This window comes from Canis lupus, chromosome 12 (assembly GCF_003254725.2).
Source record: "Canis lupus dingo isolate Sandy chromosome 12, ASM325472v2, whole genome shotgun sequence".
In the NCBI taxonomy this organism is placed as follows: Eukaryota; Metazoa; Chordata; class Mammalia; order Carnivora; family Canidae; genus Canis; species Canis lupus.
In genome coordinates this window covers 58,439,276-58,458,049 of record NC_064254.1, presented here as the reverse complement: position 1 = coordinate 58,458,049, position 18,774 = coordinate 58,439,276, and the positions used below count along the sequence as shown (strand labels likewise).

The 18,774-nt window shown below is 37.7% G+C and overlaps 1 long non-coding RNA gene across 1 annotated transcript in view; it reads right to left on the bottom strand.

Moving 5' to 3' along the window:
* LOC112658578 (uncharacterized) overlaps positions 1–13,284 on the bottom strand; it is a 45,405-nt gene extending 32,121 nt beyond the window's left edge. Inside the window, exons 1-4 of the long non-coding RNA XR_004804322.2 lie at positions 12,054–13,284; positions 11,620–11,952; positions 8,435–8,592; positions 3,092–3,216 (exon numbers count right to left, since the gene is read on the bottom strand). This is a non-coding gene — a long non-coding RNA (uncharacterized LOC112658578). The remainder of the gene's footprint in view (positions 1–3,091; positions 3,217–8,434; positions 8,593–11,619; positions 11,953–12,053) is intronic.
* Between the last annotated feature and the right edge of the window lie 5,490 nt (positions 13,285–18,774).

Below are 18,774 nucleotides of genomic sequence, written 5' to 3'. Positions count from 1 at the left end.
AGGTCTAAAGTGGATCCAACCCCCTGTGTCTGCCTACATCCAGTTCCCTGTTCTTGGAATGCTGCTCATGTTTTTCTATTTTCTGTTCCTTCTACTTGGAAAGACTACCCCCTATCTCTGCTTATCAATGTCTACCCAGCTTTCAAAACTCAAATCAACTGTCATCAACTCCATCTATTATTCCCCACATTGACTGTGACCTCTTCCTTCTATGCTTTCCCATGATTTAATTCTCTCTTTCACATAGCAACCAACCCCACAGTATAGTTACTAGCATATGTGTTTTATTCCTTCAAGAAGACTTTAAATTTTCCCATGCCTGAGATTCTCTCCTATACAGTCTATACCTGCTACACCCCCAAAAGTGCCATAAATATGGTGGATGCTGAGTTGAATGTCATAGTATTTGAGCAAAATCTGACAACAGTATAGTCTCTTAGCTTAGAAGGTTCATTTTGATTTTATAATCTATATTCATAGCTCCACCATGTCTTGGAATTAGAAATCAAAGCTTAAAAAGTGGGATTTTTTTTGTTTCTTATTTTTTTTAAATATTTCAACAAGCACTATCTTTTTTAAAAATGTGGTAATTGCAGTAAAATACACAATAAAACAAAATAAGATAAAACCTACTATAGTATTAAATACATTCGTATTGTTATATAACCATCATCACCGTCAATCTCCAGAACTCTTTTCATTTTGTAAAACTGAAATTCTGTACCCACTAAACAGCAGTAACTCTCCATTCTCCTCTTCCTTCAAGCTCTGGAAACCACCATCCTATTTTCTGTTTTTATGAATTTGGCTTTATGAATCTAGGTGCCTCGTGTAAATGAAATTATACAGTACTTGTCTTTTTGTGACTGGTTACTTTCACTTAGCATAATGTCCTCAAGCTTCATTCATGTTATAGCATGTGTCAGAATTCCTTTCTCTTTAAGGGTGAATAATATTCTATTGTGGGTTTACGCCACATTTTATTTAGCCATTCATCCATGAAGGAACACTTGGATTGCTTCCATCTTTTGGCTGTTATGAATAGCACTGCTATGAACATAGGTGTACAGATATCTCTTTATGACTCTGCTTGCAATTCTTTTGACCATAACCCAGAAATAGAATTGCTAGGTCATACTCTATTTTTAATTCTACTTTTAATTTTTGAAGGCACTGCCATATTCTTCTCCACAGCATTTGCACCATTTTGCACATTTGAAAGTGAGATTCTTTAAAAAAAATCTTCCAAAAGCCTAAGGTGTAACAGAATACCTGAAGTAGAAAATATGAGATACTGCAGTCTATAATCCAAGCTGCTTCAGTCAGATGAGTCACAGCTGGTGTTTGGAAACCAATTCAATGTGAAGAATACAACCCATAGCCCTGGAGTTCCTGAGCCTGACTGTGCCTAAGAATCTTCCCACCAGAAATCCTGAGCTAGAACCTCTGGGAACCTGCAGTCACATAGAGCTCCTCCAGTGGTCATCTGGCCTGGGGATATGTGGAGAGTTTTCTCATGGACTATGAATATGCTCATAAACTTGTTTTGCTAATGGCATTGGGGCTGGGGGAGTGGAACAATGAGTTAGTATTTATTTTAAAATATCACTTGTTTAGATTCATATTCATGGCCATACCTTGGGACAGGACCCCTGCATGTGCCCAGTTAACTCCAGAGTGGTGGGGCAGAAAAACCAGAGCCAGGGGGATGCACTATGCGGCCATACCCAGCAGGGAAGAAGAGTAATGGAATAATAGATGAGTGTCTGAGAAATCAGTGGCAATGGATTTGATTGGCTCTCCACACGGTGGATGGAAGATGGTCGAATAAGGAATGTAACAGAGAATCCAAGGGTGGGCAGAACTTGGAAAATGAGTAGTTGGGAAACAAGTTGGAATTGAGGAACTCTATCAGTAGGGAGCAGGGGCAAGACAAAATAGAAGGTAAAGGAGAAAGATCCTAGTTCTAGAGGGAATGAGGTTATTTAGAAGCTCACAAAATCAAGAAATCAGGCATAACTTAAAAACTAGGCCAATGTTAAACATGACATCACTCTCTTCATAATTTTTTATTTTGTCATCCTTTCATCTATGCAGTGACAATCGCTGTAGGCCTTCTAAGTGCTTGGCATCATTATTCTGGGTCCAGAGTGCTCTCTTGGAATCTTCCAGTTCCTACTGCTCAAGGTAAGGAATGGTCCAGCAGTCTCACCACAGAATATTGTTACTAACACCCTATAAACTAGTCTATTCATTTACATTAAGTACTGTATTTTCCAAGAAGTCCTAATCTGTAAAAAAAAAAGGGGGGGGGCATTCTTTCAGTAGACATTTCAACCATATCATTAGAAAGGGCATTTCAGTCCTTACCACTGTTTTGATTTCTAATTTTGCACACTCTTGATTAATCTAGGGCACCATTACCTGGCCAGTAGAACTTTTCCCCTGATTTTTTTTTTTTAAACTTCTCTCTCCTGTGTCCTGTTTTATGGACTTTCGTTGCTCATTAATGTGTGGATAGGAGTAGGAAAATAAGACAAAAATCAGTTGTGTTGCTACTTTTTAGCAGCCATGATACGGTTTACTAGATGAGGAAATTAGAACTGTGAACTAAAATTAAGGTCTTGAATTATCTGAAGATTTCACTCACTCTTGTTATCCCTAACCCCAGGGAAGAACTCTCTGTTTACTACCACGAGGAAGGAAGAGCTTCATGCAAGAATACAATTCTGTTGCAAATGCTTCCTGCCAATTTTGAACAAGCATAAATTGTGTATACATCTTGAATATTTAGGTTAGCCATCTTAATTTAAAATATGCTTCCTATAATTTCACCACTTATGTATTTGTTAATTAAACTGGCAATGTTATAAAAGTAAAATCGAGTTTCAATTTAGTTTTGCAATTATATTCTTCAGCACCCAAAACAATTTTATAGCTAAGTATAAATACAGAACATTCTTTGAATAGCTAATCATCAGTACCTAAATTAAGCGAGTGTTTGGATATTCCTTCAATCTTCTAATGGAACATTATTTCTGACTTTAACTGATAAGGGGCTAACTTACCTGCCCTATGGTAAGTAACTTACCAATAACTTTAATTGCACCCATTATTCCCTCTGAAACTGTGCTCCTTTTTTCCCCTTGATTTGTATTATCTTCGTGACATCTTGGTTGTTAAATAGGTGTTTAGGGTTATCACCTCTGAGAGTTTCTGTGGAAGACATTCAATGCACTGCAGATAGAAAATACTTATTCTGCTCTAATCTTTGTTATCCTAAGCAAAAATTTAATATACAAATTCAACATAGGTGCCTTATAATAGCAACATGCAACATTAACATTATGACTGACACATCTTTCTATTTCCAGTCCATCATTTTCCAAAGTTATTGTAAGCAACCCTAGTCCACATGATGCGCCACAAAAAGTGGTTCTGAAGTAGAGTTTGGGAAATGTTGCACTGCTTTCACACATTTGAAGAGGTCCAGACCAATTAGTATATTATAGATTTAGTAGACTTGCTGTAAAGTAACCTGTATAACTTTATTCAAGTCTTTCCCATGGTTATTCAGAAAATCTTTTCCTCCTCCATGGAAAAAGTGTTCCCCAAAACACCACTTTTTCTTCATGTTTAATGCCAGTTTACTTGTATCTGTGTCTCTACTATATGTTTAACATATAGCACAAAAAGACTGCCTTCTAATCAGCAAGTTATGTGCTAGCTTTAAAATACAGTAGATTCTCCATTAAATGGCATATTTTTTTCATTCAGAAAATTGGCTAGGTTGACGCCTCACAAATAATGCCAGATGGTTAAAATTGGGGTGCTGAGGAAAAGCACAACGATGAAATATTCCTTGGGCTTTTGGCATCTTCAATAAATTATAAGTCAAATGTATACATCCTTAAAAGTACTATTAGTTTCTTGTAGAAAGAACGAATGTTCACAGGGATGTGAGCATTGATATGTCTTCCCTCAGTGAGATGAGGGAAGCATTAGGTTCTATTGCTTTTTAGAGACCATCATTCTTGCCAGCGCATCTTCAATTTTTATAACTACAGAAGTGACAGTTGTCTCCTTCTGTTTTGACTTTTCCTTAAACTGACACTTTGTTTCAACAGAGATTTGCTGTTTCCCTCTTACGTTTATGAGTTCTTACCACATATGGGACTGACATTTGCAGGAATCTTTGACATGTTAAGAGGACACAGCCCAGGATGGGCATCAGCATCCATGCACTTCTGTCCCGTGTTTGCTCTTGTGAGTAAACAGACCCACTTAGCCTCTCACCATATTTTCACATATGGGAGCCAATCTCTGGGCTTGGGAAATAGGTTAACATCAAATGTAAAAGATGGAAGGCACCTCAAAAATTATCCTGTTCAGGAACTCTTAATGCTGGGCAGCTGGAACACAGATACATGAGCAAACAATGTGGAAGGACCTAGCACATCAAAAATTTAGATTTAAGCGATCTAGGGTGGCGTCTACAGCCTGGGATTTAATATTTTCAAAAAGTCTCCATTGAGGAGGGGAGCAAAATCTGCAGTGTGGGTTGAGAGCAATTAATTTTAAACTTCATTTTATGAGTGAGGGATTTCTTGAGCAGTTAAGCAATTTGCTTGCTTACCGCTGCAAAATTAATTAACTCATTTGAATCAGAACCCAGATCTTCTGATTCTTAACCAGTGCACTCCTGTCACATGGAGCTGCCTCTCCTCACCACTCTCCTTAGCTGTGTGACCTGGGCAAGTCATACAACTCCTCTGTTACCTTGTCAGAGAGGTTACCTGACAAGAACCATCGCAGATCAAATAATCAATGGAAAACATGCCTGTGCAAATTTAGATGGCATTGCTAATTCATTGTAAATGACCCCAGCCGTGTTGTTCATTTGCACTAATTAGTGCGATGCTTCCCATCAGCTTTCACTTGGAAAAGTGCTTTCCCCAATTTGTATTTGAAGTCTCTTGGCATGTTATTCACATCCAGATCCAGTATCTTTCCTGAAGCTACACAGTGGTTTTTACACATCTGTCCCAACATCCAACCCACTCTGGGATGCAACCCCTTGGTGATAGTTTTTCCAAAGAAAACAAAAGTAAGAATGCTTAAATAAGTGTTCTACCCCCATGTCCTGGACTCTGATGGTGCTTTGAGATTCCACAAAGTAAAAAGCAAGAGCAAACAGAGAGTATTTTCTCTATGCCTTCCCAAGGGGACCCAGCCAGCAGCCTTGCCCCTTTGGAGTGGCATATCTGCTTTCCCCACCTGTCCCTATGAGCCCAGCACAGCAGGTTCCCCACTGTTGTCTCCATGTCAGCTTGAGCGTCCATCCTCAGTGGGTCTGCTCTGCACCCCCAGGAAGGGTACAGAAGAGGAGAGAGGAAGGCCACCCATGGGGTTGTATGCCAGGACCGCCACTGTGTCTCTGCCGAGCAGATGGGCTGGGTTGCCTTGATGCTGGAGCTCTAGGTGGTTCTTGGAGTGCTCTTTAGACTCCTGACATCACAAGAGGCCAATGGGGATAGTTAGGTTGTTCAGCAGGTGGCTACTACTCTAAGCTCTCAACTACTATCCTAGAAAAAATGCAGAAAGTACCACTGACAAATGCCAAACTGGTCTCCAGGTAACAGACCCAGATACTGCCCTTATTTCTAGGTCATAAGGATTTTAACTTGATGTCCCACTGGGAACTACAGGGGTGCCTGTCTGGTCCTCATTATCATGAATAATTGAATGTTGGAAGTATGTCAGAGGGCTTCTATGGACATTGTTTTTCACCTACCATAAAGTGATGGCAGTCTGTAGGAAAATCATTTCATGGAAGGTCCCTAGAACGTGCTGATCTAAGCAGCTAGCAGCAGTCTCTCTAAATCAGTCATGCCATGGTTTCAGCCTAATTACTGGAAGTGGTGTTCCAGTTAAAGTCAGTAAATACCAAAAAGTTAAGTTTTATTGCAAAACAGATTACAGTTCCAGTAAAGATGCTGTATATGAACAGAAATGTGCTGGTTACAAATGTCCATCAGGCCCAATCCTAAGTGATATAGATGATAGAACAAAGGGGGAGGGTGCCCACAGTAGTAAGGACAGATGCTCCTAGCAAGGCATCACAAGTCTAAAGCAAACCTAAATGTTCACAAACGGTATGCTGTGACTGGGTGGAATAAAATCAGACAGACTCAATTTTTAAAACAGCTTTAGGTGACAGTCTTCTCCAGGAAAAAAAAGTGGGGGGGGGGGGATGGCTCCATTTTTAATCCAATGCCTGTTTGAAAGCCTTCATCTACAGCTCTGCTATGCCTTGCATAGAACAGGCACCCCGTGATGTGAGCTCAATGAATCCTGTAAATAGGAAGAGGAGAGAACCTGTTTCAAAGAGCTTTCTGAGGGATCCCTGGGTGGCGCAGCGGTTTGGCGCCTGCCTTTGGCCCAGGGTGCGATCCTGGAGACCGGGGATTGAATCCCATGTTGGGCTCCCGGTGCATGGAGCCTGCTTCTCCCTTTGCCTGTGTCTCTGCCTCTCTCTTTCTCTCTCTCTCTCTCTCTCTCTCTGTGACTATCATAAATAAAAAAAAATTATTTAAAAAAAAAGAGTTTTCTGAGCTTTGTTGCTCAGCATTCTCTGCCTCCAAACTACAGAGGGGTTAAGTCCAGTGACCAGCAGGGGAAGAGGTGGCTGTTTCCTAAACTTCTGTCTGGTATCTTTAAGCAAAACTGGTATCCTTTGCTGGGAGTCTGAACTATTCACCATTTATTTCTTAATTTCCAACCTTTTCTTATATAAGGGAAGATAATAATCTCTTAGATCCTGAGGATCTGTTAGGCCTTTTACCCTCAGGCTGTAAGGCCCCTTGAGAAGTAATTGTATTTCTTTCATAGCATAATAAGTGCTCAACAGATAATTGTATATTCACCTTAGACGTATGTCTTATTCAATGGCCTTGCCAATGAGGCCACTGTCAGCCAATAGACTTTTCAGTGCCTACCCTTATATTCTGGATGCTTTCCCATCTATACAGATGGGCTTCATTTCTCTTTTAATCTTTCCCCCATCCTCCTTCCTGGTGTCCTCCTCACCCCACATCCCTTTCCACAGCGTATGGGTCTAGTCTGACTGCTTTGGGGGGAATTAACTCCACCCTCATTGATAGGATTCTAGGGCTCACGGTGAAGATGTATCTAGGTAACTTTGAAATTTTTTTTCTGAACTTCTAAAAAGGATTAATGCCTGTGCCTTCCTCCTGAATTATTTTATTACAAAATTAAGTTTTCTGTAAATGAATCTCACGTATACCAAGTTGGATTGATCCAAATCCTTAGTTCAAAAAAAAAAAAAAAAACAATCCTTAGTTCAAGACACTGTCACTATTGGCTCATGCCTAGTCTCATTTTAAAACTTTTTGCTTCTCTATTTAATAACATAATGAGCGCTTGTGAACACACTGCCTGACACGAACCTTGGAGCGTTGCCAGTAACTTAAATCAGCCTGTGTGTTCCAGTTCCCGCCTCCAATGCACAGGAGCCACTGTCCTGCTGAAGTTTGTCTTTATCTATCATCCCCAGGCTTTTGGAAATGTGGCTTTTATCACATATATGCCGAAATGATATATTGTTTAGTTTAATTGCTTTTTGAACTTTTTGGAAGGGATATCCTCTTGTCTGAGGTACTCTCGCACTTGCCTTTGTCACTCAACACTACCTTCCCATGATTCACCAGTGAATCTCCTTTTACAGCAAAACAGATTTATCTTTAAACGCAATAAAAAAAAAAAAGAAGAAGAAGAAGAAGGAAAAAGCCTCAAAACCAAAGCAACAAAAAACAAAGCTGCTACCTAAAATGCTTATATAGTCTCCCACTGTGAATGGTAGGTCTCTGAATTTAGGTTATGTTAAATCAGAAGACCACTTGTATGGAATAATATATAGAGTAAAATGTCACACTTTGTCTCATTTATTCTAAGTAACTTCAAGGAAGGCTAACACAAGAATAACTAACTCATTAATGTTCATCTATGAGTCATGTTACTATTCCCTAATACTTTCTATCAAGTTGTTACATGATGTAGGATACAAAAAATATTTTTACCTCAATCTATGCTAAAACTCACAGTGTATATTTTTAATATGATGCTCAATAATAAGGTTCAGAGGATTTCTCCTGTTATCCTCATATCTAGCTCTTCCAAATCATGAAAATACGTCTCATAAAGGTTATTTCTTTTGCCATTTCTTGCTCAAACAATAGCAAACACCTCTCAAAATTTTCTAGATAAGTTTTCTAGGTTCCACACTGTAACAACTCTGAATTAAATTCCCTGGACTCTTTAGGGACTGCTCACTGGAACTTAGCCTTTGAATCTTCTAAGACTTGGCCATTAATAATCTAAGCTGATACTTTCACTCAGTAGTTACCCAACTCACCACAGAGCTGCAGCATCAAATCAATCTGGTCCCAGAAGTCCACTCTGCAGGCCCAAAAGAAGCTGGACAACTCCTTATTCTCCAGCTAGAAGATTTAGACCCTCACACACCAGATCTCTCCTGCCAGGCTATTTGCACAGCAGCATGGAGTCTTGGTTCTGAAAAAAAAAAAAAAAATTAAGCTTTAGGAGCTGCATGAGAGATGAGTCTGAGACATCAGAAATAAAAATATAGGATGAATGGTTGAAAATATCCAAATTCTAGTTCTTTCCCTGGTAATGTATAGAGGAAATCTCTAAACTACTAAGCAAAGGCTATGATTCTAATGAAAGAGGAAAGGTTTCTTCATTTCCCATGACCTCAAAGAGCAACTGTAGTTAAGGAAGCAACTTTGAAATGAATTACTTTGGTTATATGATTGCACTTTTCTTGTATGTTTGGCCAAGATACCCACTGAACATTCAACATTCTAGTGCGTGCTGGAGAGGACACAAAAAGAAGGATTGAAACACATTTATTTCATGCCCAGCCCTGTGTGAGACACTTCTCCTTTACAACTGGGGTAACTGGTACCCAGACAAGTTACCTAATTGCCATGCTGTATTATAGTGTTAGCACCAGGTCTGAGTGCAAAGTCCATGTTCTCTCTATAATTGAAGTGCCTACTTTTAAGGAATTTTAGAATCTGAGGAGAAAGGCACAAAACAAAATAAAACAAAACACCCAATTTTGATGGCCAAGAGACTGGACCAGAATTATCAAAGGAATGAAGAAAATTAGGTAGAATGCTCATAAGGAGAAATTCAGGATTCAAGCTCAAGTTAATAACCATCATGGAACAGAATAGAGGCGTTAGTGGGATGGTTTTGTTAAAAACAGATTTAAAAAAAAAACAGATTTTAAAGAAATTGATCTGATTACAGCAGTCGCAATTTGATAGCTGTGGCCATAGGAATGGAGAGAATGTATCTCATAGGAGGGTCTCTCTCTTTTATTTTTAAATCTCCACATGTTGGCTAGAACATGGTACATGGTAAATAAAGGTTTATTAGATGAAAAATGGAGATATTGTGAAGGAGGGCATGCCATAACTCAATAAACATATATCTAGTCATTCAAAAAGATGGAGAGAATCATCATGCTGTTGGAAGAACTGGGGAAATAGCTAACGTACAGTGTCAGCTATTAGCTATGTGTGGTTCTAAGTGCTTTTACCTACATTGATTCAATCAACATACATAACAAACCTGCGAATAGATGCATTATAATCCCTGTTACACAGGTGGGCACAGGGAAATCGATGTCTTGCCCAGATTGACATGGCTACTGAGTGGTAAAGCCAGGACTGGAACCAGGCTGTCAGGCTGCGGTCTCCATCTGCATCTCTATGCATGAGATTTGATGCACAGAGACTAGGGCAGAGAAGGTCTCTTCTCCTTTTGATTCAGAAGGGAGGGTAGATTTTTGGAAAGGAGCAAGACATATAGGTGAACTGTGGATATGCAAGTATGCTCTGCCTGCGGTAAAAGGGAATACTCTAGGGGCTTATTCAAATACTTCATAACTTCAATCAATACCGCAGAGCTGGGCACTGGTGAAAAACAGCACTCACCATGGGTACAATGTTCCTCCATCCTCCCGCTGGCTAGAGCTTTTACTTGGTTAGGCTCTGGAACACATTAAACAGGCTCTAGTTTTATGAAATGATTTGAACTCATCTCTAGCTTTATTTATGTTTTTTCATGTCAGTTTGGGCTGCAATAACAAATTACCATGGGCTTAAACAACAGACATTGATTTATTCCTCACAGTTCTGAAGGCTGGGAAGTCCAAGGTCAAGGTGCCAGCAGATTCGATGTCTGTGTCTGGTGAGAGCCCTCCTCCTGGAGGCTTCCTTCTCCTACTCAGGATATAATCTCATCTCTGGCTATCTCAGACTCAGAGATAATATCTCTTGTAGCTCTTCTTACTCATGAATGAATCCCATTCATTCGGCCTCCACCTTCATGATCTATAATAATGCTAAGCACACTGCGGTAGATGCTGCTAAATGCAGGCATTCCTCTGCATCTAGATCTAATATATTCTAGTTCATACTCGAGTGGATTCTTCATGACATGCCTCAGGGAAGGTCTGTTTTCATTCCTGGAGCTGGGCATTCAGGGGGGCCCTTTCCATTATGTAACTCCCAACCTTTAGCTTTGATTTTATTTTTTAAATTAGTTTTCTCCATTTCCTTTGCTGTCTCTTTATAGAATTCATATATTAAGGATTTGGGGGACACCGGGGTGGCTCCATTGGTTAAGCATCTGCCTTTGGCTCAGGTCATGATCCCAGGGTTCTGGAAAGAAGACCTGCTTCAGGCTCCCATCTCAGCTAGGAGTCTGCTTCTCCCTCTCCCTCTGTACCCACCTCCCACCCCCACCCCCATGCTTTGCCTGGAGTGCTTGCTATCTCTTTCTCCCTCTCTCTCTCTCTCTCTCTCAAATAAATTTAAAAAAAAATCTTTAAGACTTTGGGATCTCCTCAAGGGCCCTCTAATTCTATTCCATTTTATTCACTGTCACTATCTTTTCATTTCACTTTGGGGGGGGGAACTCTTGAACATTATATTTTATGTCTCCTTCTGAGCCTTACATGTCTGCCATCACAATTTTGATTTCTACAGATTTTTCTTTGTTCTCAAAAGTCATCTTTATGGCATTTGGGGAATCATGCATTGCATAAATCGTATTTTGCTGAGGCTATCAATGACAGCTTTTCGGGAAAACTTTTATTTGCTTGTTTTGGTCTCTATCATTTATGTTGAAGACTTTTCCACAGGTTTTGAAGATCTGGGCTCTTTGCTCACATTTAAGGTGAGAGCCCATGGTGCTTGGGCAGAGCCTGGCAAGGGTGGGACTCCCTGCAGAGAGACTGGCCGTTACATCCCCTAGAGATGAGCTTCAAACACCACCAGAAAGGTGTCTGCTGGGCTGAGCCTGTGGGAGCTGAGTGTGGAAAAGAGCTAGGTATATAAGTGATCAGTCATGGATATAGTATCCTAACCTGCTGCTCTACCCTCTCTTTAGATTAGACCTCCAGTCTCCTCCTGCTTATGTGGGAAGAGGATGAAATCCAGGCTATATACCTATAGAAGATCAATCTGGGGACCTAAATACTTCTTCAGCTGAACTTCAACCAACCTTCAGATATGAGCAGCAGAGAAACCTCTCATGCTGAGCCTCTGAGAGGAGTGTGTGGTGTACTTCAGGCTGACCGGCCTCTTCTCCTACTAGCATGGTTTATGCTGTGGCTCTCTCAAGATTCGGCTAAGTCTTCCATCTGCTTTCTATTTTCTAATATTTATTGTTTCACCTCCTCCATTATCTTAGGCTTCATGGTTTATACAGTTTTAAAATATTCCTTTTGCCAAAATCCAGTCCATTTTTTTCTCAAGATCAAGAAGGTAGTGTATGAGTTCTACTTGCCATTTTTACCCGGAAGTTTTCTTTCCTTATTTTTAATGGTATGGAGATCTTGCGAAGGAAAGACATCATTTAGTTACTGACATAGAACACATGCAACCCAGATTTGACAGCATCCCAATAGGCAACATCTCTTCAGGCTTCAGACTCACCTTGAAATAGGACCCAGCTCTAATCCACATTCCTGACAAGCCAGTTGAACTTCATGAAGCCTTAGTGATCAATGTCTCACTATGTTCATACTTTCAACTGAAAATACATTGTAGCAGTGATGCAAGAAAAACCAAAAAATGAAAGTATTAATACGTTCCATGAAGAAAAAAATGGTACTGACTTGGAAATAAGATAGAGATTATGGATAGGACTAATAGAATGGGCAGATGTGTTTTGACAGTGATTGTCGGATGGAATAAATGAAAGAAGCTCAAAGCCTCAGCCACCATAGGTCTGAGAATGTCTCTGGGAGGATGTGTAGGGATATTGGAATATGACAGCTGAGGAGCTGAGTGAACATGTGGCAAGGCACACTTTATTTATAGTATAGGACACTGAAATCCGTCGCTGACTTATTTTAGCTCTTTTATGCTAATTTTATATTCTAATTATTCATGGCTGATATTTAGGAATACAGTGATTTTGGTATAAGCTTAAATGCAGCCACCTTTCTAAATTCATTTACCAGGTTTGTCTATTTAATTGTAGATAATTTTGAACTTTCTCCATAGACGCACATGCTATCTGCAAATAATAATTCATTTCTTCCTTTCTTATCTTTATACCTTTAGTTGTTTTTTTTTCTTGTTCCATTGCACTGCTAAGGACCTCTAGTTCAATGTTAAAGTAGTGATTGCAGATATCTTTTGCTCCCCATCTCCAGAGGAAAATTTTCAATATTTCAGCATTATATATCTTGTTTGCTATAGATTATTGCAGATAATCTTTTATCAAATTAAAAAGGTTCTCTACCATTCTTAGTGTGGTACATTTTTGCATTTTGGTTTATGTTGTTTTGCCTTTTGAGCATAAATGGTTGGGTTTTATCAAATGCTTTCGCTCCATCTGTTGAAATTATAATTTTTCCTTTTTATTTTGTTAAAATGGTGAATTACAAAGGTTGGTTATTTTTTTCAAAGATTGTTTTCTTAAATATTAATACAAATTGGTATTCCTAGAATAAATCAAACTTAGTTTTGAAATATTATCTATCTATAGTAGGGATTCAAATTGCTAATATTTTGTTGAGATTGTTCATAAATCTCTCATGAAGTCCATAATTTTTCTTTATTTTAATATGCTTTTTCAATTTTACTATAAAGGATACAAGTAGGGGATAAGGAAATGAGTTTATTCTTTCTCTAGATGAGTTTGTATAAAATTGGTATTTTTTCCTTTTTAACTGTTTGTAAGAATTAATTGTTGAAGCTATCTGAAATAAATTTTTTTGTGTGTAAAGACTTCTAATTGTACAGTCAATTTATTTAATAACAGCTATTCATATTTTCTAATTTTTAGTCAGTATTGGTAATTTCAGTGGGGGATTTTGTCTTTTTCATCTAATTGTTTTAATGTACTGACATATAATTTTTCATATCTGTATCTATATATACTTTATATAGGATCTGTAGTGCCCTCTCTCATTTTTGATATTGGTAAATTGCTCTTTGTCTTTTTTTTCTTAATCAGTTTTATTATATGCCAAATAATTTTATTAGTTTTTTCAAAGAATCAACTTTTGGCTTTGTTGTTTTCATTAATAATACATTTGTTTCCTATTTCAGGAGTTTCATTCTTATCTTATTTCTTTTTAAAAACTTTTTTAAAGATTTTATTCATTTATTCATGAGAGACACAGAGAGAGGCAGAGACATAGGCTCCCTGTGGGGAGCCTGATGGAGAACTCGATCCTAGAACCCCGGGATCACGACCTGAGCCAAAGGCAGATGCTCAACTACTGAGCCACTGAGGTGGCCCTTGATTTATTTCTTATTGTTTTGAAAAACTTTTAATTAGAATATTTAGACCATTTAGATTTAATGTAATTATTGATATGTATGGGTTTATATTTATATCTTACTATTGTGTCCTTTTAGGTCCACTCATTTTGCCTATTATTTCTTCTCTCCTTGGGTTTACCTTTCTGGTCTTTTTTCTTAACTTCTTGAGATAGTTACTTAAATTATTATTTCTCAGCCTTTCTTTATTTCTAATACATACCTTTAAGCCCCACATTTTCACCTGTACATAGCTTTAGCTGCATTACTCAAGTTTGAATATATTATATTTTAATTATTTCATTTGAAATTATTCCTAAATTCTGATGTTATTTTTTTGATCCATGGGTTGTTTTTGAGAAGCATATTGCTTAATTTTAGAACATTTGGTGAATTTTCTAGTCATCTTTTTCATCTTTATTTCCAGTTTAATGCCTGGTTAATAAAGTCTATGATGAGAGACTATATTCTAAACTCAAAACTTTTAAACCTGGTAAGACTTGTTTTATGGCCCAGCAGATATTCAATTATTGTCAAAGTTCCTTGAGTATTTTGCTGCTTTGTATAGTGTTCTCTATGTGTGAATTAAGTGCCTTTTATTAATCATGCTGTTAGGAATGATATATTTTATTTTTTTGGCCTGTTTTATTAGTATTGAGGGAGATGTATTAAAATCTCTTACCATGATAGTGGATTTTGTTATCTCTTCTTGTAATAACATCAATTTTTGCCTTACACATTTAGAAGTTATGCTATTAGATGCTTACAAATTTAGAGTTGTTACATCTTCCTAATGGATGACTTTTTATCTTCAAGAAATATCTCTTAATCTCTAATAATACTTCTTTCTCATGTCTACATTTCTTTATATTTAAGGTGTGCCTCTTATAAGTAATTTATAGTTGGGCTTCGCTTTTTAAAAAATTCAATATTCTATTAATTAGGATATTTAGACCATTTATAATTAGTATGTGGGTTTCCATCTATCACTTTGCTATTCATTTTCCTTTTTGTTCCCTTATTTTATATCACTTTTCCATTGCCTTCTTTTTTCTTTCTTTTGAATTAATCAGATGTTTATTTTTTCCTGAGACTTATACATGCATTTACTGGTTGTTAGTGATTTCTCTAGAGATTATAATAGGCATGTTTAACTTATTAGGGTCCAATATAATTGAATGTTCTTGCCACATTCCAAAGAGTGCTAGGACCTTAGTAAACCTTAACTCCACTTATCTTCTTCTCTTCTTTGTGTTATTGTAATGCACTTCATTTTTAGGTATAGTATATGTATAGCATTAGATTTTTAGGTAATATAGGTAAAATCTGTTTATTTCTTCTTATTTTAAAAATCTTTTCCTTTCTCTTTCTCTTACGGTTTCATCCTTTATGTTAACTGCTCTGGTGCTCTTTCTAGTTTAGTGTTTGATTTTAAAATTATCTTTTAGGGCAGCCTGGGTGGCTCGGCGGTTTAGCGCCACCTTCAGCCCAGGGCTCGATCCTGGAGACCCGGGATCAAGTCCCACAGTCCCACGTCAGTCTCCCTGCATGGAGCCTACTTCTCCCTCTGCCTGTGTCTCTGCCTCTCTTTCTCTGTGTCTCTCATGAGTAAATAAATAAAATCTTTTAAAAATTTATCTTTTACTTCTAATTATTTCTTGAGTTCTGTCGCTTCATTTTAATTTTTTTTCAGTTCTGATTCCTATTGTTCTTTCAGCTCTTGTAATATGCTCTCAATTTCTAAAAGATTTTTTGAAATAGCATAATTTTTTATTTTTAAATGTGTATGTAAACATTTACCTTTAATAATTTACTGCCTCCTATTTTCATGTGAATTTAATTTTTATGAACTTTTACAGAGAAGCAAACTTCAAGATAGATTTCAGGGTTTCTTTGTATGTTCTTGTGCATTGTTAAAAAAATTTGGCAGCTCTTTTTGAGATTTTGGAGCTCTATTTTCCTCCCTCGTTTTTATCTGGACCTTCTCTTCATCTCTATTGTCTCTGTCCTTAACTTTTATTCACATCTATTTTTTTCTCCTCAATGTAGGGCTCTGTCATAAATAGAATCATAAATAGAATTTTGAGAGTTCTAAGGACTGGCCTGCTCCCTCCCTCCAGTCCTTATCACCAGACTGTGCTGCTATTAGATCGGGCAAAATCTCTCCTGGTTTCTCAAATTGGCATGCTGCACTTCTCACGAATGTCTGTGGGTTATGTGGGGACTCTCCGGTTCTCAGATCTGACCAATGTCTGGTGCTTTCCTATGCCTTCCTTCACATGGAAGCTGATAACTGGTAGGTCTTGTAGCTATTGGTAACCTCTTCCCATATTCTTGTATTTTGGAGTTAATGAGGATATTTTGTCACCTCTCTGTGTTGTTTGTGGGTTTTTTATGTTGGATCTAGTTGTCTTTTTAAAAAATATTTTATTTAAATTCAATTTGCCAACATATAGTATCACACCCAGCGCTCATCCCATCAAGTGCCCTCCTTAGTGCCCATCACCCAGTTCCAAAAATCATGATGCTTCAGATTGTCTGCCCCAATTGTCTCAGATTTCCTTTAAATAAATTAATCGTTTAAATGTAGTTTTTTTTCTCTGAAATTCTTATGAATTATATGGACAATTCCTCCAATTTGGAAACTTACCAACATTTTTATAATATCTAGATTTATTACAGGAGAAGCTTTATTGCCTTGGGAAAAATTATAAAATGAATCCACAGTAATTTATAGTTGATTCACAATCTACAGATCATAAATTACTACCCAAAATGTGTTTTTAAATAAATTTTGTATTGATCTTTAGGATGAGAGAAATAACAGAAAACCCAACAATGTCAGCAACATTGTTGCTGACAATTAATATTTTTGAGTGTTTATATGTCCTGCAACACGTTCTTATTGGATTTATATAGATTGATTTATTTAATCCTCACACCGACCTTATAAGATAGAATTTATTAATATCTTCACATTGTGAATGATAAAACTGAGGTTAAATAGTTTGCAATAGTCACACAGAGGTTAAGTAGGTACCAGCCCACTACTCTATCTTCAAAGATGTACTCTCAGAAGGAAATATTACCCAAAATTGGTTTCGAGGGCAAATTTTGGGGCAGAATATTTTAAAAACTTAATGAGATTTTAAATATTAAATATTTATATTTATATTATATATTACTATATATTATATTTACATCATAAATATTAATATTAATATTTAACATTTAAAAATCTACATGGGATTTACAGAACAGAGTTGAATGTAATCCTTGGTAATTCTGTATGTATCACAAGTTAAGCCAGAATGTTCTCCTTGGCACACAACTTCATCTCCTCTTGGATTTTTCTACACTTAAAACGATGATAGAAAATGGCATCCAAAGTTGGATGGTAGGGTGTCATAGCAACCTTAATTCGGTTACTTGATCCTGAGAACCAACATGTTTTCTGCCCGGTTTTCAAGAGCGTGTAAAGACACGTTAGGCAAGCAGCAGGGACATCAATGTTCTCACCTCATTGAAACTCTGGGCTGTGCCTGCATAGCTACAAACTACCAAGATTTCAGGAGAACAACTTCTTTCTTGACTCATACAAATGGGTCTTGACTTTCAATATCAAAGGGTTAATTTAGACAGACATCAGAAACCAACTCAGGCCCCCAGTCCGAGAGAGAGCCAGGAAAGACTTCAGAACCAGGAGCTTCTCCTGCAAAAGCCTGCAGTCTGCATTCCATTCATCTATTAGTTTTCATGGTATTTTTTACGGTTCTTAATTTGCCCCATCCCCAAACAGCCTATAGAGCAGATAAGAGTATTTTAAATATATATTTTCTTAAACTTTTTAATAAGAAAGAATGTGTGACTTCTCATCTCTAAAAGACTTTTCAAAATGTCTAGGCTTTGAAGATTTAGAGAAATAGCAAAGCAAAGGCAATCAGGAAAGAATGGATAGACTCTTCTCCACACCACTTCCCTTAGACAGCTCGGCTTATATCTACAGGTATTACGGACGTGTGCAAGATAGAGTTCCTAAAAGGGACCTTGGAGAGGAGAGGGTTCTGAGTGATGACATCAGAAAAGGAAGGAGGAGGTAACAATGTGAGTAAAATATCCACTGAGGTGCACCTATGGTGAAAATGTACACATTTCATTAATAGATTATGCCTTCTAATAAACTGCCACTCTAGGAATTTTATTTCTCTTCTTGTGTGTATCTTTCTGATACCTCAATGTTTGGAAGGAATGGAGAATACACTATCAGAAAGAAAATAATACTATTCATTGAGGTTACATCTAGCCAGAGGGTGGAACAAGACAGCTTTTTATTTTTCCTCTTAAATTATCCATCACTCATACTGAAGCCATCTTATCTTAGCTCAGTGTCAAGGATTTTTCTCCTTTTCTGTCTCCCTCTCTCTTATTCACTGCCCCTGATAATCCAGGCTACTTTTTCACCCCTATACCTCCAAGTACTGGATTTCAGCTATGTCGTATCATCTGGATTTCCCACCTCTTTCTCATGCAGCTGGGGTGACTGAGTGCAGGTGGGAGGGCCTTAAATTCTTCAGGTACTTTGCAGTAATATTTACAAGGTAAACATCCCCCCCCCATCTCTTATAATATGACTACCTTCTCAGAATAATGCTAGGGCATTATTATTATCTGGTTCTTTTACTTCACTGTGCCAAATATCTACTTCTATTGCTCTAAGTAGGCATGGGCAGCACTCAGAGAGATAAGTAAGCCAGCTCTTCCCCCTGCCCCACAATGAAGAGTTCAGGAGTAGAAGGAGAGTCCTTACTAGCTGGTGCAGCCTTTGAAGTCATGCACAGGTGTCTTGTGTATGACTTGTTAAAGCTCACCAAACAGTGAATAG